The following is a 23073-nucleotide window of genomic DNA, read 5'->3' on the forward strand; positions in this document are numbered from 1 at the left end:
TGCTGATTCTTACCCTGCTCACCTGCAGTTGCTTCAGTTTACTATAAAATAAGGGAAACTATTCTGACTGTACTTTTAAAATGTGATTATTTTGAGAGGAACGAATTGGGTATTGCATAAAGGTATTCTGACATACATATTCTGGAGCTCTGACGGCCATAGAATTTCTTTAACATTAAAATTTTTTGGTACAAAGGTTGTCTGCTGTGAGAACCACAAGGGCAGATGATGAATGAAATACAGAAGATGTGTCTATTTCTGACACCCTGAGCCTGAGGTCACTGTGCTATGCTGACTGTCATCATCCAGAATGTCAGCTGGCCTTTGCTGACCAGACTAGACTCTATCCTGTCTCTCTCCATGTGGTGATTTCCAAACCTGAGCACCTGGCCAAGCAGACCATCTTCCTAAATGGCAGAAGAAGAGTGCTTCACCTTCTTTCTACGATCTTTCCATTTCTGAGCTCTTCTAGTAGAGTCTACAAGAAGTTTCATTTAGCCCAAATTTTGTTTAAATATCCAGAAGTAGATTATTGAAAGACACACTTTGAACAAACTGCTCCATGATTGCACATATGATCACTTAGGGAAAGGTTCCATTTCTAGTTTAAATGGTAATTTTTACCTTCTCGGTGCTCAGATGATCTGACCCTCATCATAATTCTTCTCAGGGTTTTAGTCAGTCTAAATCATTTTCAGCTCACAGACCTCAAGGCTGTGAGAAACTCTTCACAGCCCAAATAAGCCCTTGTAGCAAGTATTAAAAAATACAATTATAGATGCTCATCATAATGTGACCAAAAGTGATATGACATTTGACAAACCAGAAACCATATTGCATAGCTTCTTTCTTATAAAAATACATTCCCTTCATGGATTTATTTTTCTGCAAAGCAAAAAGAAATGAAAAGATAATTCATGAATAGAGTTGAGTATGCAAATGAGAAACGTTGGTGAATGTCTCACCCATCAAACTCCTCTCAGGTTTAGGTGATAAGTTCTTTTTAAATGAAGAGATTGGATTGATACAGGGGGTACAGGTATTTTACCTAAGTTTAAACATTTGTTTATGATAATTATAACCTTTATTTTTTTTCAATATCATAAAATGTGCTTAAAAATAAAGCAGATGTAAAATGAATGTCATGTTAGTGGATGAAAGTTTGCAATTGAAGTGAGCATTTCCATAAATTCAAAGTATACCCTCCAAGTAATTAACAGGGCAGATGTAAGGTCACTTGAGAGTAAAGTAAATATCATTAATATTGGGAAAGCTGACATCTTGTGCCTCCCAATAATGCTATGTATAGCAGAACATGATGTCACGTCTCTGGTATTTAAGCTAGGTTTGTGCTATTGCCTAAAATCTCAGCTGCTCTGGAGTGTGAAGCAGGGGGATCACTTGAACCCAGGGTCGAAGGCCAGGTGGACCCAGGTTCCTCTGTTTTTCTCTTAATGAACCCCAAGCTCTCATTTATTAGTACATTTCATTTTCATGGCTGGGGGTGAACCAAACAGTCATTCATTGAATCCACAAATACTTATTGAACCCTTGTTTTAGGCAAAACATATAAAATCTAAAAATTCCTCTCTCTTCTCTCTGCTTACTTTGGTGTGGCAGAGATTTTATTTGTTTAGTTTTTGTGGCACAAGAACTTCACACTAAACTATACCCCTAGTCTTTTTTTTTTTTCTTTTTTAATTTTGAGATGGAATCTCCCTAACTCCCTAAATCGGCTAGGCTATGATCCTGCCTCAGCCTCCAAGAGTGCTGGGATTACAAGCATGCACCACCATGTCTGGCCGTGGCAGAGAGATTTTAAATACACATTCACAGAGATAAATATCAGTTCACCAACGGAGGGTAGGGTGGGGTAAGTGCCACAAACCAGAGCAGTATACAGTAAGAGCACATTTAGGAGGATTGTGGTCCTCACCCTGTCCCTGAAAAACTGGGGTTAGCTGAGATTAAGAAATGGGTGAGAGGGATGGAGGGTGTGCATGTGTGTGTGCGTGCGTGGATGCTAAGAAGCTGCAGCCACATTAGTAAACTTCCTGAGATAAAGCCAACATGTTGATTTTGAAGAATGCCAAGAAGACTGTAGGAGGAAAGCACATGACTTAGTTACTTTTCTCATTGCTGAAACATACCCAACAGCTAAAGTTAAAGGAGGAAAGGTCTATTTAGCTCACAGGTTGTAGAGGTTTCAGTCCATATCCGCTGGCCACAAGGCAGGGTGGCTCACGGCGGAGGGGCAACAGTTCATGGCAGTACAAGACAGCAAAAGCAATGAGAACAAAAGGGGGGAGGTTCTTTCTGCCTCTTTTATATTATCCAGACCGCTGGGATTAGGGTGGTACCAATCCAATCAATGGGCTGATCCAATAATCACTGAGTCTTAATTCTGGCACCCTTACTCCCAGGCTTGTGTTATAAATCAGTCACAAATTCTAGATTCAACAGTCTCCGATAACGCCCCATCTAAAAGTGCATGAGGCTTCAGGGGGCCGTTCTCGTCACAAATAGTAACAGCAGAAATAAGTGCTTACTAGAGAATTATTTTCTATGCATGCACAATTCTCTAAAAGTGTCAGCTGGTCAAGATCATAGGGAAAAACTAAAATTAAATTGCATTAAATTCTTGATAAATAGTATAATACCCAGATATTAGAATTAATTAGAATTGAAGAAAATTTGACTTTCAGTTAACCACAGGAATTTTAAGGTACTTTATTCTGAGGGCAAAATGTGTAACTCTCACAAAAACTTTTTTATTAGACAGTTAATAAACAATAACTATCTCAGAAGGAAGGACTTGGAATTGTATGTTCATAAATCAATTATATCAGTTTTTCCCAAACTGCAGTCATTCTTAAATTGCTTCCTCAATTTTTAACATGCTCAAATATCATGTGTTTAATGAAATACAATATAATTCCTTTAAGTCAATTCACTTCTTATAAATATTGACTTTAGCTTTGTGCTAAAGCATAGATGTCTGAAATTAAAGAGATTGAGACTTTTTTTAAAAAACAGACACTAACAGGAACTACTTTAATTAAAATAAAAACTTAGTTCATTCTTGCAACATTGCCTTATATCTTCTGTATCTTTGCTTCTCTGGGAATCAGGTTCAGAAACATTAACACCCATAATGCACCAGCTACTTCCATTATTTGAGGCTTATATACTGATAAAGGAAAAGCCAATGATATATTTTGTCTCCCTTCAGAAAGATCAAAAAACAATAAGAGGTTTTCATCAACTCAGATATAAATTTAAAAATCAGGAAACTAGGTTTTTATCATTTACCAAAGAATCCTTGTAGGTCAAAGGAGGATTTGCAATAAAACCTATTGTTGAGTTTTTTCACTTTGTTTTTCCATTTACTTTGGATTTGCTGGAGAAAATGACCCTCACTTTTATGTAGTTTTTAGTTATTTTATAGAGATGAAGAAACAAAAGAATAGATGAAAGAGGTTTTAGGATCTGTCATTTTTTTCTACTTCCTTTCAGGAAAGACTTACTTTTCTCACATTTTAATATGTCACATGATTGATATGATAGCATTTAACAGTCTTTGAGCAAAATTAAATTGATGATGCTTTAGATTTAAGAAAATATTTTTTGATGCATAAAAATGCCAGAAACAGAAGTTACCATTTGGAAGACCCCCATAAGATTTCTGGTCCTGAGAGCTTCTCAGAGAACTTCATTAAGGCAAATAGCAAAGAGGAGGAGAACTTACTGGATGATGGAGCTCCCATAAGCTAGCCCTCTTGGAGAAGGCAGAACTGCGGAATTCTCATTTGTATTGTTCTCAGTTACAGGGGTTTACATATAGCTCCTTGCACACAGTTAGTTTGAGCTTCATTCATAGACTACAAAACATCTCTATAATTAGGATGCCAGGCGCCTGTTTCCTGTCTCTAGAGGAAGGAATATTGGATAAGAATGTGTGCAAGGTGGGGATTGTTGTATTTGATTGGTGAGTGTGGGGCCTAGTGGGAACGGGAAGGGGAAAGTGAGAAAGAAAGAAAGAAAATTAATCCAAAGCTGCACTTCTGTAGAAGATAAGCAAAATACACAACAAATGGAATCTTAAGGAACTTGGCCTTTGCGGGAAAGGAATGATCAAAGAGGAGCCCTTTCCACAGCTCAGACATCACATGGCAGGCTCAGCCACTGTGCTTGTCTCTTTATAAACCTGCTTGCATTTCTCCTCATCCCTCCACTCATGCATGGGAGACTTACTTTGGTGAGTTTATCAAGAGAGAATGTTTTAAACCGACAAGAAGATATTTCTAGTCTACTATGTTATACTTCATTATTTCCCAAGGTCAGTAGTTGAGGGTATCACCAGTTTCCCAGAGAGCTGGTCTCTCCTTTGGTGTATTTGGAGCTTAGACCTCTCTCATGAGTTTTACATCATGGTATCTCACCTCTGCTGCCTATACATATTTTCTAAGTAACTCATTGCAAACAGTTTGGAAATTCTCTCACTCTTCCCAGAATTCACTTTGGCTCCAGGAGCACTCTTTCTATGAATAGCGTTTCTATTTAACCTCGACACTTAAAGCACATTTACCATGGTCAATTTATTTCAACTCTCTATCCAGTTTTGCCTTCTAAGTATTTTTCAAACCCATCTGCTTCTTGTTTCGACTGCCTCCGACCTAGCAAGAGTCACTATTATCTTTTCCTGGACGGCTGCAATAAACTTCTGGTAGGTCCTTGCGTCCTCCCTTTTTAGCCAGTCCTGACAACACTGGCAGTTATTTTTCTAAAGTGAGACCATGCCAGTTCTCTTCTTAAAGCTCTTAATAATTATCTTTTCATAAAAAATCAAAATTTTCACTGTGGCTACTGAAAGAGTTGTTGACCCAGACTGGACACTGTAGCCAGAAAAAGCCTCAGCCGGAATTAGGGAGCTCCTGTCTCCCCCGCCCCTAGAGATTTACCTGTAACCCTATATCCCCCACCCTTTGGAATCTGCCCCTGGCGCCAAACGTGTGCCAATGAAATACCTGTGCATCTCTAATGGCCTTAGGGCACTGCCCTAAGCTTAGGCTACTTATATTCCCCCACGCCACGTGTCCGCAAGAGAGATCACCAGACTTCAGTGGCCAGCGTGCCAGTCATCTCTCTCTGTGTTCTGAGAATAAAGGCCTCTTTTGTTTTATATTTTTCATCTTTTGGAAATAATCCTATCAGCTACATTATTCCATATAATCTACCTGCCTTTGCATACCTCTTTTCTTCTTGCTCAGCAGTCTCGATTTTCATATGCATGCTTCTCCCCATCCTCCATGTGTGTGCACATGTGTGTGTGTGTGTATGTCTAGATATTTGGTAGTTTCCCTTGAATGTTCTTTCTTCAGCTTTTGCCTGGCATGTTAGTCAAACTGAGCGATGCTGTGCTATGAAGCAAATAAAGCCCCAAGACTTATTGGCTTAGAACATCCATGAAAAATCTGCAGGTCCAATGAGTCAGGGATGCAGGCTTCCTATCCCCCAGGCTCACCATAGCAGGGACCCAGAAGTGAAGTATACTGCTTTGTTCATAGCAGTACAGGCAGAACCAGTCTTGTAGTCTTACCTAACTACAAGGGTTGCTGGGCTATAATGTTAAGCATATAAAGTCTCAGGAGAGCACTATCTCTGTTAGGCTTTGGATTCAATGACTTTCCTTCAGAGAGTTGGGTCTAGGGTCAGTTCAGTGAGGGGCACTGGAATAATGTGGCAGCCTGCAATAGGACATAGTCAGACCTATCTTTACTGTTTTTTTAGCTGAAGAAACATATTCTAAAATTTCCAAACACTCTGACCCCTTTTATTTCAGCATCCTACTTCAAATCTGAAGCCAAGAGAAGGGCCTCTAAACACATTCCCCTGTGTGTAGGCTGCTGTTAGTGAGATAGTCTACAGATAAAATACATAATATGCTTTATTCAGATGTGAGCCACTATTTTTAAGTGTAGCAGAGACTGCTGAGACTTATATACTAAAGTTTACTTAAAGATGTTACTAATTTCGTGGCAGAATTGGCCACCGTATATTTTCTCAATCTATGAATACTGAAATTATTATCAGTGTCAAATGGATGTTGTGATTTCTTGGATCAGAAGAAGAATAATTTTGGACTCTGTGTGTTTGGTACCGTGCAAGGGGCCTAGAAGTAAGCAGGTTCCTTGGTGAGGTGGAGAGTGGGAGAATCATGATACAGAGATCTTGATTTAATGAAATGGTCAGAGAAGCCCAAAGTGGTGGTGCACGTCTAGAATCTCAGCACTCTGGGAATCTGAGGCAGGAGGATTGTATATGAACCAAGTTGGGGAAGTTTAGTGGCTTAAAGAGACCTTGTCTCAAAATAAAAAAGGGATAGGGATATAGCTCTGTGAGGAAGCACTGGTTTGAATTCCCAGTACAAAAAAAGAAAAGATTGGAGAGATTGCATATCTCTCTCTAGACAAAAAGGTAATGTTACAGGCAGCCGAGTTAGCTACAAATATTATAGGGAGTGATACAGGAGTGGGTCCCATCAAACCCACATACCTTGCAACTGTTAGGGAGAGAGACACCTCCTGCTATGGGCTAGACCTCAAGATAAAACATCAAATAAATGCATCCATATCCTAAGGACTGATATTCTAAATAGTTCCCTATCACCTCGAGGAAGTCAGGAGTCACCATCCAAGCCCCTAAAGAAGAGTCACTACTCCATAAGAATGCCTGCTTTCTATGTGACTGGCTTCCCCCATTTGTCCCCATTGCAATCAGTTTTACCTGAACAGTTAATCTTATTGGTTAACCATAGTTAAGATGTTTGTCCCAGTCCCCACCCCCCTTACATCCTTTTTACCCCATGGTTTTAAAAAGTCCCTAGAAAAGACAGAGTCCCTGGCAACCCACTTGGAAATCCGTCTGTCTGTCTGTCTCTCTCAATACATTCTATTCTTAACCTCTATTGTTCTTATAATTTATTCTTTGATATTAGAGAACACAAATTCATACCTGACATAGTAGGTCGGGAGTTTCATTCCCCTATATCATTTGGTGGTCTTCCACTGAGATCATTGGATGGAGGTAAGAGTTTGCTTTTGTTTCATAGACTCTGGACTGGGGGTTATTTAGGTAACAAACTTCATGTTTTAAATTTTGTTCTGTGTTTCCCCATTGTTTATAATTGCTTTCTCTCTTATATAGTTTTGTTAAAAAATGATAAATCTAAACATGGGAAAATTATAGTTATGCTATTTCTTTAATGGTATATTTTTATTATTTTGTTGTACATGTTGAATTTAAATTAGTTGCTAGAGTTACTGGTACCCCTTGCTTGACTGTACTTAGAAAATAGCACAAGAAAGAATAATGGAACATCCCTAGCAGACTTTAATGTAAATGTCTGTAAAATGGTTCTCTTAAATGAAATCTAGCTCAGATTTAGAAAATATGCCTGCCTATCATAACACACAGGACTCCTTCCACCATTTAAAAAGCACTAGGCTGGTGGCCATTCTTCAAGACCTGGGGGACAGGTTTCATTGAGGCAGACTGGCTCTGATTCTCCTCTGAACTCTAGAGGAAATGTCAAGCCTGTGCTGCTTGTTTCCTTCCTATGACTTTACCTCTACTCTTTTCTAACTTTGTACTCTCCTTTTAGAGGCATGTGAAATTAGAAAGAACTCTAGATTATTCCAATCTTTTCAAGTTAAGCTCATAGAAAATGAGCATTTGCTAATGTTGAAGACAGGGAAGTCATCTTAGATGAAGGACACATACACGGTGTCTGGGGTCAGATGACATTTCAAAATTGTGCCATCCAGGAGAACATACATAACAGCCACATTCTGGCTTAATGTTCTCCACTATTTTTTTTTTTTTTTTCCAGAGATCGATCCTGAGACCGGATGGGGAGAACGAGCTTCCACATGACAATGGAAGACGCTCTCCCTCAAAGCAGCACACATTTGGGATCAAAACAAATTTAGAATAAGGAGATCCTCCAATCTTTCAAATTGTGGACTTTAAAACCTGTACTGTAAATTTATAGAACACTAGGTAATGATCTTGCTCTGGCTTTTAACAATCCCTTATAGAACTGACAATCAGTAGTTACAACAGCTATGACTCCTAAAAGCAGAGGACAGATTTCCCCAGCATCTGTTGGGTAAATCCCCATTGAAGCCAGTAGCCAATGGAGTTAACGGAGTGTTAACCAGACAGACAGCTGGGCTCCTTTCTGGACACTGACCCCTGGTTGTGTGGTGCCTTTGCAAACTGAGAACTACTGATGGGTCATGGCCAACACAGCCAAGGTTTCCTCAGTGGGCACTGGCTTCCCAACCCCAGAAAACTCTTACTTATTTATTTAGGTCTTTCTGCTAGTACACTAATGATGTTCCCTAAACTTTTCAAGCAGTTAGACTACCTCTCTCAAAATTAGGCTAAGGCACCCTGCAACAGCTTTTTACATTTCAAAAGAAACTTTCCAGCTGGGAAGGATTTACATTTGCTCCTTACATATGTTAATTAAAAGTAAATAGCCTTTTATTTTCGATGTGCCTAAAAGCCTTGTAAAATGTGATTGCTAGATTATTTAACTTGTGAGCCTTGTCCTGTTACTAGGAAAAGTTACCTAGCTAATTAAATGGGAGACAAGCTTCTTGGAGACTCCTTTGCCCTAGTGCACGGGGCAAAGCTCCTCCAGTCAATTGTTTTACCTATCTGTAGAAGAGGAGTTACTTTACAACCCGAGAATCACTCTACTTTCAACTGACCTTTTAAAGTATGCTCTCTTCCAGTAAACTAAATGATTTATTACAGAATTATGCTTCCTTCTTTAAGCACTCCTTATGTAAACAGAGCTCACCAGCTATCTGGGAAGATAAGATTGCAACTCAGACTCAGGGAGGATAGGTTAACCGAATCTATATTCCAGGCTCTCCAGAGGACATTCACTTGCCCTGGAGCAGTTTCAACCCAAAAAAACACCTTATTTATTTCCTTTTTTGCATAGCTAGATAGCTCAGTATCATTCATAGCTCAGCAAAAGTTGCTGAGGTTGATTCTTGGTACAAAAAAGGTTTCATACCCTTATGCCTTGCCTTTTGAATTACAGACATGGGCAACACAAGGCCAAAGCCCCTTACTCCTTTGGAATGCATTCTTAAGCACTGGAAGATGTTCAACCCTTCCACATTGAAAAAGAACCAATTGGTACTTCTCTGTAGGAGTGCCTGGCCTACCTACCCCCTAGAGCCAAAATGGAATACAGAGGGAATTACTAAATATGACATTCTTTTCCAACTAGAAAGAGGAAAAATGGTTAGAACTGTTGCATGTTCAAACTTTTTTGCATTAAAACATAATTCTTTTCCATGCTTCAGGTATAATTATAATTCTTATGAGACCACTCCCGTTCATAGGTCTCTTTTTTCTCAGTGACTTAAAGCAAATTAAACTAGAACTAGGAGAATTTTCAGATGACCCTGATAAGTACACTGATGTCTTTAGAAGATTTACTCAGACCTATGAGCTAGAGCGAAAGATGTAATGTTACTCTCAAATCAAACATTGACTTCTAGTGAGAGACAGGCAGCATTACAAGCTGCTATTGCATTTGGAGATAAATATTATATTGTTACCTTTAGAACGTCAGAAGATAGACAGCCAGAGGAACCACCCATTCCCACCCAAGACCCCAAGTGGCCTGACAACAAGACAGGAGATTGGAACAGGAGACGTTTTCAAGTGTGTATTCTCCAAGATGTAGGAAGGACAAAAATCAAGCCTTCTAGTTAAATTGTCAGCTGTTTCTCAGGAAAAAGATGAAAACCCATCTAACTTCTTAGATTTTTTATCAGAGGCACTAATAAAACATATGTCCATAGATCCATAGATTCAATAGAGGGACAGATTCTACTTAAAGACATTTTATTGTCCGGTCAACTCCAGCCATTTGAAAAAAGCTACAAAAGATAGCCTTTGTTTCAGATAGTTCACTTGATGCTTTAGTAAAAATGCCTTCTTAGTATTCTATAATTAGGACAGGGAGAAAAACCAAAGAGAAAACAAAGAGACAAAAAAAGGCTGCTTTTATTGTGGCCTTAAAAACACAGGCCTTAAGTCTGATTCTTGGGGTTCCAAGAACTCCCAAAGGTGACAGCTACCTGCCATCACTGTCACAAGCCAGGCCATTTTAAGAGGGGCTGCAGTAAGAGGCCCCCCAAGCCATGTCCTAACTGCAAAGGTAACCACTGGAGGTCAGACTGCCCTCTGAAGCCAAGGCCCAGGGTTCAAACCCATCCTATCAGATGGTCCAGTAGGACTAAAGGGCATCAGGGCACTCATCTCCTCCCCTGGCGAGACTGCCATCTCCACAGAGGAGCCAGAGGAATCATAACAACAGGTAAACATCAGCCAGTTGCTGGACATTGGCACTTGTCTCTGTCCTTCTCAACTCAGGTCTTCCTTCCAGACACTGAACCTCAATTCAATCAGCAAAATACAGGTTACTTAAACTGTAACTGGGATAACTTTCTATTCACTCATTTCTTTTAGTTATGCCTAAAAGCCCAACTCCAATCCTGGAGAGATTTTATCTTGTCTAAATACTATAGTACATAAATATGTATCCAAGTTGCCAACTAATCAAAATGATACTGAGACTGATTTTTACAAATATAGTACATATTGTTGTTCATATGTAAAAACTTAAACAGAGCTCCACTTGTCAAAATAAAGTATTAATCTGTTTCTATAAGTTAATCAAGTTTAGAGATAATTATAACTAAAGCTAAAACATTTTTTATGGCAATGTCAGACTTCATCAATAAAAGAACCTAATGGGTTATAATTGTCATAATTTAGAAACAGTTTCTAAACTTAAGTGCCACTACTATTACTCATGCTTTATGTATGCCTTTGTATACAAACTTTGATTTTATATGCTTTGATTAAAAATTGTTGCCTAAATGTGCCAAACCCTAAGACATCATACAGATAAGACCAATAACAAATATGCTAGATTCCTTTTAGATTTCTTTTACTGGTATCCACCAGATCTTGACCAGAGAGAGTCATAAAATGTATACTGAGGCCTTAATTATACTCATGATCTTAAATGTGACAAAGTAACTGGTCTCTCCCCTAAATAAAAAATAAAATTAATAGGATAGACCATCCTCTAAAATCAGATGGCATCAGATATTCTAACAGCAGCACAGCGAAGTACTTGTGCAATTGTAGAAACTAGATGTGTGTACATTCCTGATCTTTCTGCTAATATCTTAATAACTGTTCAAAATATTAGATGGTAAATTAATGACATGTCAGATTTTGTCCTTGTAGAAATTAATTCCAGTTCCTTATGCTAAAAATCTTTGTTAACTATACTCATGATTATCTTGTTGATTTTATTTTATTTTATTTTTGGTACCAGGGATTGAACTCACAACTTTATACTTGCCAGACAGGCGCTTATGCCACTGAGTTAAATCCCTGGCCCTATCTTGTTGATTTTATTCTTTGGCCCACACATACTTAACTCTTTCTTTGGCTTTGTCTCCTCCAGACTTAAAGCTGTGCGCTTACCCAGGATGACAATGACTGGTGTCTACCAAGGGCCTCTAGCCAGGATCTTGGCAGAAGTACATCTGACTGTCATTCAACCACTACGACGCTCTTCAGCATGAGGAAGCCAGATCGGTCATCGCCCATTACCCACTCAGAGCAGTTCGGGTTATTTCTTCAGAGGGGAATGTTACAGGCAGCTGAATTAGCTACAAATGTTATAGGCAGTGAGACAGGGCTAGGTCCTCAAAGGAGCCAGTGCAGAAGCCCAGAAACTGTGCAGCTGTTGGGGAAACAGACACCTCCTGCTGTGGCCCAGGCCTCCCTCAAGATAAAAGATCAAGCAAATTCATCCATATCCTAAGAACTGGTATTCTAAATAGATCTTTATCACCCTGAGGAAGTCAGGTCTCACCATCCCACTCCCCTAGAGAAGAGTTACTGCTCCATAAGAATGCCTACTTTTTACGTGACTCTGCCTTAGTTGTCCCCAATGCAATCAATTTTACCTGAACAATTAATCTTATTGGTTAACTGTAGTTTTATCCCACCTTAAGCCCATCTGCCTTGTGAGTTCCCAGTTTTTCCCACCTTTTACGCATCTCACCCCATGATTTTACTCTGCAAAGGTCCCTAGAGAAGACAGAGTCCCTGGCAATGTGCTTGGGACCCTCCTGTCCCTCTCTCAGACAGAAACTTTCTTTCTGTCAATAAATATATTCTATTCTTAATCTCCATTGTTCCTAAGATTCATTCTTAGATTTTAGAGAACATAAACTCATACCCGACATAGTAGGTTGGGAGTTTCCCCTGTATCCGTGACAGGATAGGCTATCAATGGAAAATTGAATGCAAGCACCAGGGGTTGTCAAGATATAAGTAGGAAACTCATGTTATAGCCACTTCCTATAGTCATGGTGTCAAGTGAAGGTGCCACACAGCAACCTGGAGAAATGCTACCTCACATACTCATGTATTTTCTCTCCACTGAAATCTGAACTCCTCATTTTCTTCCCTCTTGTCTAAGCTTGATTTCCCCAGTTATCCTCCCAGTGAAAAGTAAAAGATCTGGGGAATAGGCAATGCAAAGCCATCTTGTCTTTGTAAGAGACAGGTAAAACGAGATGCATAATTTTATTTCTAATATCCCTCCAGGCAGAAGTGTGATTTCACTTAAAAGTTGTTTTATCGATTTTGTTTTACTGACAAAATAATTAAGTTGTGTTTAATTAAAAGTAAATGCATTGCTCAGAGAAGCTGAATAAATCAGAGCTGAGTGGAAAGGTGAAGAAAAACTTGTTTACAGTCTGTAGGGTTGAAAGCAATTAAAAGATAACAGTACACTACTGGCTGAGTTTACTCCCCTGAAGTACAGAACACACACGGTACCATGCTACAGGCTGACAACACATCTAGGAAAGAACAAGGAGGGGCAGGCAGAGAAGGGACTGGATTGGGAAATTTGGGAGGAACTTTGTCCAGGTCATGGGAGCTAGATACCAAGTGTTGTAGTCAGGGGTTGTGCACAGAGAACAATTAGGATCAGGACATGGAGTTTATAATATTATTTTTATAATGGTCATCAGGAGTTAACACAAGAAAATGCAGGAAATCTATCCACAACACCAAAGACATAGATTATTTAGTCAAGAGCCTAAATCCCACAGCAATGTCCCACATGAGTCCAGATAAAAACCCAGACCTCAGGACAATGCCTCCCACGAGTCCAACTGGAGGTCCAGAGCCCACAAGGACTCCTCTTTTACAAATCTGTGCTGGGAAGACCCAAGGATCAGTGGTGGAAGCCAAAAAGTCTATGCCAGCAGGATGAAGGAGCTGTGCTAGTGGGATGAGGGTTCTATGCTGGAGCCGAGAAGTCACACTCACAACAAAGACCAGGGCTGTCCTGAAAGGCACCACTGCCATTCTCAGCGACAAGGAGGCCCCCCAAGCTCCTCTGAAGACAAGCACAGTCGGGTATGTGCCAGGAAGCAGTGTGATGAGTTCATCCTGGAGACCAAGCAACACATGTCTTCCCCTTCGGAGCCAGGAAGCAGTGCTCAATGTGAAGACCAAAGCTTCTCCAGGAGAACCAACAGCTCAGACAGCAACTCGTAGGAGAACCCACAATGCCTCCTTAACGCCTCAACCCTCAGCACCTCCCTTCTTCTCCACCCATTTATCCTAGCAACTTTCCTCAGGTGGAGCATCTTCGCTCAATGCCATGCTGATGTAATCCAGCTGGCATTAAGTTGACCACAAATTCTTTTTTTTTTTTTTTATTTTTTATTTTTTATTTAAGAGGAAAAAGAGAAAAACACAAAACAAAACAAAGCAGTGTAAGGTTACACATAATACAGAACTACAAAAAAAAAACATAACAGTAAGAAATCACCTGTTAATAGATTACATATTATCATCTTGGAAATAGTTGCTCAAATGACAGTATCAAAGAATACAAAGTAGACATTCAAACAGAGAGACTGCAAACAGCTGTGTTCAATGATCCAAAAACATTAATATAGTCAGCTATTTAACACCCCTAAACACACTTGCTGTTATATCCGTTAGAGCTCTTTTTTTTTTTCCTCCCTCTCTTTTTTACAACAAAAATTTACACATTTTGGATTTTATTACTCCTTAGTTCTTATTACTTTTTTGGGGGGGGAGAGAATAAAGTCAAATATGGCAAAACAAAGCTGTAAGTCAAAACCAAGGATAGACATAGCACATGATGTAGAACAGAGTACAAGGTTATTAACAATGGTTATCAACGTTGTCTCTTGTTTCCTTAAAAAGAATTGTCTATCTCATTAGATATTATAAAGTTGGACAAAACAGTGGAGAACAAGACCAATAAAACTTAGGCATTGTGAACATTACAGGACTTCTAAAGGAGACAATAGTCAAACCAGAATGGGCATCTTTGTGAATCTTATTGCCTTCAAATTAGTTGCCTATACCTTCAGGCTTGCTACTATCGCACAGAATGGAACAGAGTCTAATCAGTCAAAACAAGATCGGACCACAAATTCTTAATCCATAACACCAAGGAAGTCAGAAAAATGCTACTTAGCTATAGATCTATTCACACCATCACTCTCCTTAAAACCCTTTCTTGGCTTCCAGTTTCCCTCCGAAATGATAAAGAATAAAACTAACATAATTTACAACTCTTTCTCCCTCCGTGTCCTACATCCGGCACCGTTCCCCAGCCTCATCTTTGGTTTCTCTTCTTTCATTTCTTTCAGTTTGCTTTCCTCTTTCCCTCTCACGGTGACACTATCACCATCATCACTCTGTAACTCTGCAACCCATCCCACCAAATGATTTATTAATGTCTGGTCATCTTTTCAAACATAGATGTTGCCTCCTCCCGGAAGACTTTCTTGATTCCTAGATTACTGTGTTTCTGTCTTCTGCTCTGCTAGTTCTCGGTATTGAGCTATGCACTTATCTAAGTAAAAAGCTTCTACCCTTACTTCTTCTCATTATGTCCTAATGCCTCCTGGGGCCACCAGAGCTCTTGGGGAGCTCAGTGCCTCTTGGGGACAGTCATTACTTTACAGTTCCTTCCTACAGTCAGGAACTACTACCAAAGAGTGCTCCAAAACATAGTACTTTGTAATCAGTGTTTTAAAACTTTCAAAAAACTTTATCCTTATTATCGTACTTTGCCCCTCAGTAATCTCTTGAGGGAGGCTGGGCTGTGTTATCATGGTTCTTCCTAGCTCAGGAGTGAAGTTCCTGAATATTCCCCTTGAGAAGTTATTTGTGCTTGAAGAACTTCCGAATTCATGGAAATCTTTTCTTGGCACTGAATTTTGGAAGTAATTTAATGAAAAGCATTTAAATGAAACAATCAAGAGAGCATCAGTGCAAAGGCATTTAATTCATTTCCATAACAATATGGATGATGTGATTGCACTTAGGGTCTCCTCCCTAGAAGTTTTTAATCCTTGTGGCTTCTGACACAACCTTGAGATTAACTGTGCATGTAGCTGAAATTTATTATAAAGCATTAAAGGAAAATTATTCTGATGTTCTAATTCTAAGCTTTTGACTTCTGGCTTCTTGGATCTCAGAAACTATAAGCAACTGGATTTTAGAGACATAAATATGGGGGGGGGGGGTTCTGAACCGCCTTTCCCAAATTCCAGGTTTGTAAATCCTTCACTTGTGTTCACCAGAATGTCTGGTCAGAGAAGTTGTCACAAGATTGCCCCTTGGCTCTCAGCCCCAGAGTGGCCCCTCTAGCAGACCTAGGATCACAGTCCATAGGCCTTTGAGATTTCTTATCTTCCATTTCCTGTATGCCATCTTTAGTTATCCCCAGTCCTTTAATTCCCCATTTTCTTAGAAATGACCTGACATTTGCCTAAACTGGAACTGAAATTGTCTAGGTCAACTGCAAGATCTGAAAGAAGTAAACTTGTGTATGCTGAATTTTCAGGCATGACAAAACTGGTTTAGAAGGTGTAGCTGTGGATACACATGAATTTTTTTCATATACAGAGTGATCTAATTGTTCTTCTGGGATAGTAAGTATAATAGTATGCAATTAAATTATATGTAACATGTATAATAACTTGTAATGATAAGCAATAAAAATGAAGAGAGGAGTAGATAGCTGGCATAAGGTCACAAAGATAGTTAACAGAATTAAAATCAGTCCCCTTATTCTCAGACAGAACAACTTGGCTCTTTATTTTTTTGCTTCCACACGAGCCAGAATTTCACCGTGTTTGTTGCTGCAGCCTAAGACATCTGAAACTCCTCTGGTGGATTTGTTTTAAAATAACCTTTTAATTTTAGAGTAATTTTAGCTTTATAGAAATGTTTCAAAGATAAACAGAGAGTTCCTTCACTTGCCACCATCCTAATCTTATGAAACCACTGGAAGAGCATCTCTAAGATTAAAAAGGAGAATATGATTAAAACTATTCTTTGATGAAATCGCAAACACAGAGCAGAAGAAAGAAAAGACATGAAAAAAAAAAAAAACAGGAAGAAAGCAGGGAAACAACAGCTGAAATTCTCCTCTGGCTTCCATGGCAGAGGCTTGTGGAGACGGAGAAGCAGAACGGTGAGGAATCCATCAACCCTGGAGGCTCCCCTGCCTGCGCTGCCTAATGGGGCTTGGGCCTGCACACGCCTCTGGGAAATGCACCCCTTTGGAACACGGTCTCAGGGGCTTAATTTTCCCCTCTTCAGTAAGCCTCAGCTGTTGGCTAGAGAGTCTGGATATCTAGAAAAACCACTGGGCACTGCTTTTTATGTTCCCATCTGACTGCATTCTAATTAAGGCTGCAGAAGCTCACCCACTGACATGGCATGGTACCCAGGGGCCTGCCAACCGTTTGAGCATTTTTAGGGGGTTCTGGGGTTTTGCTGCTTGATTTATACAATGAAATTAGCATTCTCTCTGGGGCACTCTGGCTTGTTTTTCTGATGTAAGAAATCGAGATAAAAAAATCAACATGTGTAGGTAGCTAAACCCCCTCCTAGTAGTTTCACTCTATCCTTTCATGAAAGAGCCAAGAAAATAACAGCCTGTCTGGTGGGTGCATAATTTATTTTCAAATTTCTGATTCTTTAGGGTTGTGTATGTGGTGGTTTGGTGACCTTTTACATCTCCAATATAATACTTTCTGTCACAAGTGCTTCATCAGTATCCAGGCATCCAGGCAACTTGTCTTTCTTTTGGGCCATTAGTAAGACAAATAATTTTGGCGTCCAGCAATGGGTGCTGGGGGCCTGCTGGGCACAGGATCAGAAAGGGCAGTCTGTAGGGGTGGCGGGAATGGAGTATGGGTTTTGGAGTCTGAAATATCATAGGGGGTACACTGAGATGAGGGGGACACATTTGGTTTAGGTCAACTCTTCCCTTCTGCCTTTTTCTGGCACTGAAAAAGATATAGGTGGTGCTGACAGTGCTGTCTTGCTTGGACGATAGTCATTCTAACTATGTTTTGATTTATCTGAATGATGCCAACAAACCAAAGTTCTTGAATTATCTCATAGATTAAAGACTCCTGAAAGACTGAGGCTCAGACAGTGTGTATTGGCACCAGGATAGCACACAAACCCATGGAACAGCCCAGAGGACAGGGTGGCAGACTGCAGTACGTACAGGGGCTTGACAAGCAACAAGTATGCCCTTGCTAGTCAGTACAGACACATGGACTATTCACTAAAAATGTTGAGCTCACTGATGACTAATATAACCATGACAGCAGCAGCATCAAATGGTTTCTACTTCATCTCATGTAAGTAGTCCAGGTCATTAAAAAAATACTTGTGTCGTGGGAGGGGAAAGATAACACAGTTGGTGGAGAATATTCTTATAATCTTGATGCAGGGAAGAAACTTTAAAGGGACTGATATCAATAATTTGAGTAAATATTGGTACATATGATGACAGGAAAATTGCTGTGTCCTGAACAGGACACCAATAGCACAGGAATAATGACAGTGGTCAAGAAATGGAACCATATCAGACTAAACAGCTTCTGCACGCCAAGGAAGACAACAAAATGAAGAGACAGCCTATAGAATGGGAGAAAAGTATTTGCCAGTTACTCTTCTGATAAAGGATTAATATCTGAAATTTACAAATAATTTAAAAAGCTTAACTCTCCCCCAATCAAATAGCCCAATGAATAAATGGGCAAAAGATTTGAACAGACACTTACTGAAAAGAAAAGCACAAATGTCTAATATATACAGTGGTACCTTGGTTCGTGAACTTACTTTGTTCTACAGTTCTGGGCATAATGGCTGTGCTCATGTTTGTGTGGAGAAGATGACTGTGGTATGTTTATCATCCCATGCAGAGTTTGTGAATGGAAGCAAAATTGTACTAAATGCTTCTGGTTGTGAACCGAATTGTTCACAAACAGAAACATTTGTGGACTTGAGGTATATGAAAAAATGTTCAATGTTTGTAACCATTTAGGAAATACAAATTAAAAATACCCTTAGAGTCCACTCACCCTGATCAGAATGGCTATTATCAAGAATACAAAAATAGCTGAGTGTGGTGGCATCTGTCTGTAATCCCAGCACTCTGAAGGCTGAAGAAGGAGGACTGATGTGAGTTCAAGGCCAGCTTGGGAGACATAGTGAGTTGAAAGCCAGCCTGAGGTACAAGTCAAGACTCTGTCTCAAAAACAAAACAGAAAACAAATACTGTTGCCAAGGTTGGCTAACGTGGTGGGAATAGGGGGCCTTCTACACTGCTGATGGGAATGGCCATTAGTACGGCCACTGTGGTCTTCATAATGATGGTTTCCCCTCAGAATTAAAGAGCTACTATTTGATCCCGCTATACCCCTCCTTGGTATATATCCAAAGGAATCAAAGTCACCATGTATAGGGATATCTTTATATCCATCTTTCCTCCCACACAATTCACAGTAGCCAAAATATGGATCTGGTCTAGGCACTCATCACCAGATGAGTGGATAAGGAAAGCAAATTTGTCTATATACTCAGTCATAACACAGAATGAAATTGTGTTACTTTCAGAAAAATGGATAGATCTGTAGATCATCACACTGAGTGATATAAGCCAGATTCACAGACAAATATTCTGCTTCGTATTATGTAAAATCTAAAAAAACACAATAAAGGAAGAATATATTTTAGAATAAAGGAAAGGAATAAAAGGGAGGAAGAGGAGTTATAAGGCAGGGTAGTAGGGAGAAGTGATAAGATCAAAATCTATTACATGTGATGACCATCCTAAAATGTGACATGGCGGGGAGGAGGGGCCAATGGAATGATGGGTAGAGGAAGTGATCCCTGTTATCTGCACATATGAATCTGCCATAATGAAATCCATTATTCTGCACAAGCAATCATACTAATTCTGTGTCCTAAACAACACGAAAAGCCAAATCACATTGGGAGGAGATGTTGGTAACACTGAGAAAAGTGTAAGTAGCTCAGTAGGACATAGGGAATAGGAGCAGGTTGTCCATAGAACAGGAAACCCGAATGGATCCAAATCTATGAAGTTATTACCAGCTTTGCTAGTCATCAGGATAATAGTAGTATGTTGTTACCTCATCAGATTGGCAAAGAGTGTCTAATAGGGATTTGTGCAACATGAGCTGCAAAAGGCACTTTCCTATGTAAATGGCTGTGACTAGCTTTGAATGCAGCTGAGCATTATGAAGCCAGGGTGGAAGCACATGCTCTTCGTCCTTTTCTTCCACTTCTAGGATACATTCTGGAGAAGCTCGCACATGTGTGCACAAGAAGAAGTATTTATTGTGTCATCATTTAGTAAGAATTAGAGATAATTTAAATGGTATTCAACAGCAGTATAAGTTGTAGAATATTCATAAAATGGAACATTACCTGGCAGTTAAAAACAAACTATTTTATTATGAATACAAGGCAAAATGATTAAGAGGTGTTGTTAAGCGTCATTATTTTGCTGTAGGTACTACTGCAAGTACTGTACTTTTCATGTGGATATTAACTCTTAGAGTTCTAAAGATAACCTCATAATAGGAGTACTGTTATCACCTGCATCTTGTAGGTAAGCAAAATAGGGTACAGTGAAGTTTAAGTCATTATGCAAATATCTCATGGTTGTCGGTGGTAGACTTAAATCATAAACCACCCAGCTAACTGCAGAGTTGGTGCTTAAAATACGTTTGCCTCATGAAACAAACAGAAATGATGAGCAATAAAATATAATGTTGGCCCAAAAAAACTTCAGTTAAGAAGGAGATACACAAAGATTGATGTTGTGTTATTTAGGATTGGGCTGAACTATATAATAACAGCAATAACAAGTGACAAATAGGAAGCGACTAGGGCTCAGAGAGGTTAAATATCTTTGCTCAGATCTCACAGTCCAGGTTGTATCCACACCTTTCTAACTTTAATCTGGACTTCAAACCACCATGCTACCCTGTAACACTACAAGAGCAGATGTCAGGTTCAGCCAATGTACCCTGCCCCATTCCCTGCCGGAACTTCTAGCAAGTGCTTTCCAGTATGGACCTGAAACAAGATACAAGGGAAAATGTGAGTATTGGGTATGGAATGGAAAAACAGGATGGGTTTACCATGTGCCAATGACATCTTCATTTAAGAGAGCCACATAGGGCCAGGCTAAGATGAAAGTGAACATAATTGAGGGCCTAACTGTTCAGAGGGAGGAATTGATCTCTAACCTGAAGGAATTAGGAGGGCTTCCAAGTTTTGTTCGTGGTCTTGTTTGGGTGGGGTAGGAAGCAGTGAGGCACCTACAGTGCAAATATTGGCCAGGAGTAGTTTTTGTGCATGGAGACTCCTAGTGTCGTTTCTCTCTGAACTTTGTCCCTGTCTTCCTGCACCATGCATACTTTGATTGCCCTTCTCCTTGAGGATGTGGACTGTGACTGATTCAAACTCTACCTCAGGGCTGGCACATAGTAGGAACTTAAATGTTTGATGAGTAAAGAGATGAAGGAACAGATGAGTAAAATAGACTCAGTAGACTGGAGGCTCGGTGGAGGTCTGTGGACGGGAGCAGCATGCTGAGCACAATAAATACAAAGGGCGAAAACCAAAGCAGTTTGTATTTATATTTTTTGCCCAGTACTGTGCCCATGGTAGTGCTTCTTAGTCAGTGGCTGAGTTGACTACAAGGAATTACCAAATAAAAACAGGGGTTTCTAACAATGGGCTACTGGTTGGGCATCCTAGTGATCCATTTGTAAAGTGATGTAATTTGTGAAATGATCTCAGCCTTCTAACAAAAATTTCATTATTCTCATGATCAAAAATAAAATAACTATGAGTCTTTACTTCATCCAAGGGTGAGGAACTATTGAGAAGTTTTTTTTTTAATGTATCATTTCCTTGCATAGTAAGTATTATTATAATTTTACAACTAAGAGATCCAATCCCTAAAGGAGAACTAATTTCCCAGAGATTGAATCATAAAGAGCCCCATTAGTATTTATAAAAAGGTCTCTTGGGGCCCAAACCCTATGATTCTGGAATAACCCCAAAACTTTTACAGCTACTGTGGTCACTAGCCTTTTTGCTTTCACATTATGAGTTGCAGCATCAAGATATGGTAGTAAAGAAATTGCATTTCTCCTTGAGAAAAGATTCTGGAATGTCCTATAACTTCTCCCAAGGCACAGCTGACCTTATAGTCTGAATGCACTTGAGCTGCAATGCCTCACCTAATTGTTTCCTGTTGGTAAATCTAGAGGTTGTAATATAAGCCCTTATTTCCCAATGGTGTGTTGTTAAGAATTGGTATTATGCTTATGGAAACTCTTTATAAGATAAAATACTAACACTAATCATGAAACACTAATACTAATCATGAAAATAAATGAAGAGAAAATACTCCCCTCAATACCTGCTTTGGCAAACATTTACTAAGGAGCAAGAACCAAACACTGAATAAAAAGTCTGCATTCTAATTTTTTCTTTCTTTTTAAAGAAGTTTTACATATCTCAGTGCAGTGAAGTTTGAAATGAAAACACCGGTTTCCTTTCCTGCAAAATCTGTCTCTAACAAGCTTCTTAAGCACTCTTCTTCACTCCAGGGTCCTCTGAACAGAATTCAAATTAAAGTCAACTCTCTTAAAACTTTTCTTATGAGTCAATATGCCTGGCTGCCTCTGCAATCAGACTTTGACCAAGAATTCTTGAACTCGGTTTTGTGACATAAAATACTCTTTGCAAATTACTGGCCTCTTACTTCAACAATGTCAGCTCTGGAAGATTCATCCCTGGCTGCTTTTCTCTATTCATAGCTCTTCTCCAGGAACATCCGTTCTTAGTTTTTTGATTGAGAATTGTTGCCGTGGTCCACACAGTGGCTGTGGTGACGAAGCACATGATTTGCACGTCTGCTCACAAAGCTGTATAGTTAAAAGCTATTCCACCGGATGACTCAGCCCAGGGCTTTTATTGTTGACTATGCTGTGTTTGTGCAAGTCTACTCAGCTGAGAACTGGCATGAGAGCTGTTGCAGTAGGCCAGTTGTAAATGTAAATTGGGGCTGTTGAGAAGTGTGTGTGTGTGCAGTTGTATCTGTCTTTATGCAGTTTATGATTAAAACATACCTTAAGTGTGAAAAGTTGCTAAACGGCCTTCATAGATTGGAGATTGCACTCATATTGCTCTGTGTGAATAAAAGGGCAGGACACTTAAACAGGATACTTAAGGACACCTGAGGATTCATGGACAGTATGGCTCAGTCTTTATGGGATGTTAATACTTCCTGAATAACAAATATCTAAAGTGAGTCATGGTGATATTGACCTGATTTATAACATTGATGCTTATCAAGGGGAAGAATAAAGTTCCAAGGTGTTAAATGGGTTCTGCTAGATCTCCAGCAACCAAAGCATACTGTTTTGTCTGCAACTGGCCCAGGTCCATTGCCATGGGCACATATGAAGGAACGTGGAATGAAGAAGAACTTGGAAAGGTGAGGTGCAATGCTCAAGATTTCCAGGAAAGTTTCTAAAA

General features: G+C 39.5%; 1 protein-coding gene and 1 long non-coding RNA gene across 3 annotated transcripts in view; one reads left to right on the forward strand and one right to left on the reverse strand.

Annotated features, from left to right (window-relative positions):
- Positions 1-12305, forward strand: part of LOC134471604 (uncharacterized) — a 155093-nt gene extending 142788 nt beyond the window's left edge. Inside the window, exon 4 of the long non-coding RNA XR_010041082.1 lies at positions 11576-12305. This is a non-coding gene — a long non-coding RNA (uncharacterized LOC134471604). The remainder of the gene's footprint in view (positions 1-11575) is intronic.
- Atp10b (ATPase phospholipid transporting 10B (putative)) overlaps positions 1-23073 on the reverse strand; it is a 306922-nt gene that overhangs the window by 106395 nt on the left and 177454 nt on the right. The gene's annotated exons all lie outside the window — the stretch shown is intronic.

The sequence above is a fragment of the Cavia porcellus genome, unplaced genomic scaffold (genome assembly GCF_034190915.1).
Source record: "Cavia porcellus strain 051 isolate PalLab524CR breed Dunkin Hartley unplaced genomic scaffold, mCavPor4.1 scaffold_19, whole genome shotgun sequence".
Classification (NCBI taxonomy): Eukaryota; Metazoa; Chordata; class Mammalia; order Rodentia; family Caviidae; genus Cavia; species Cavia porcellus.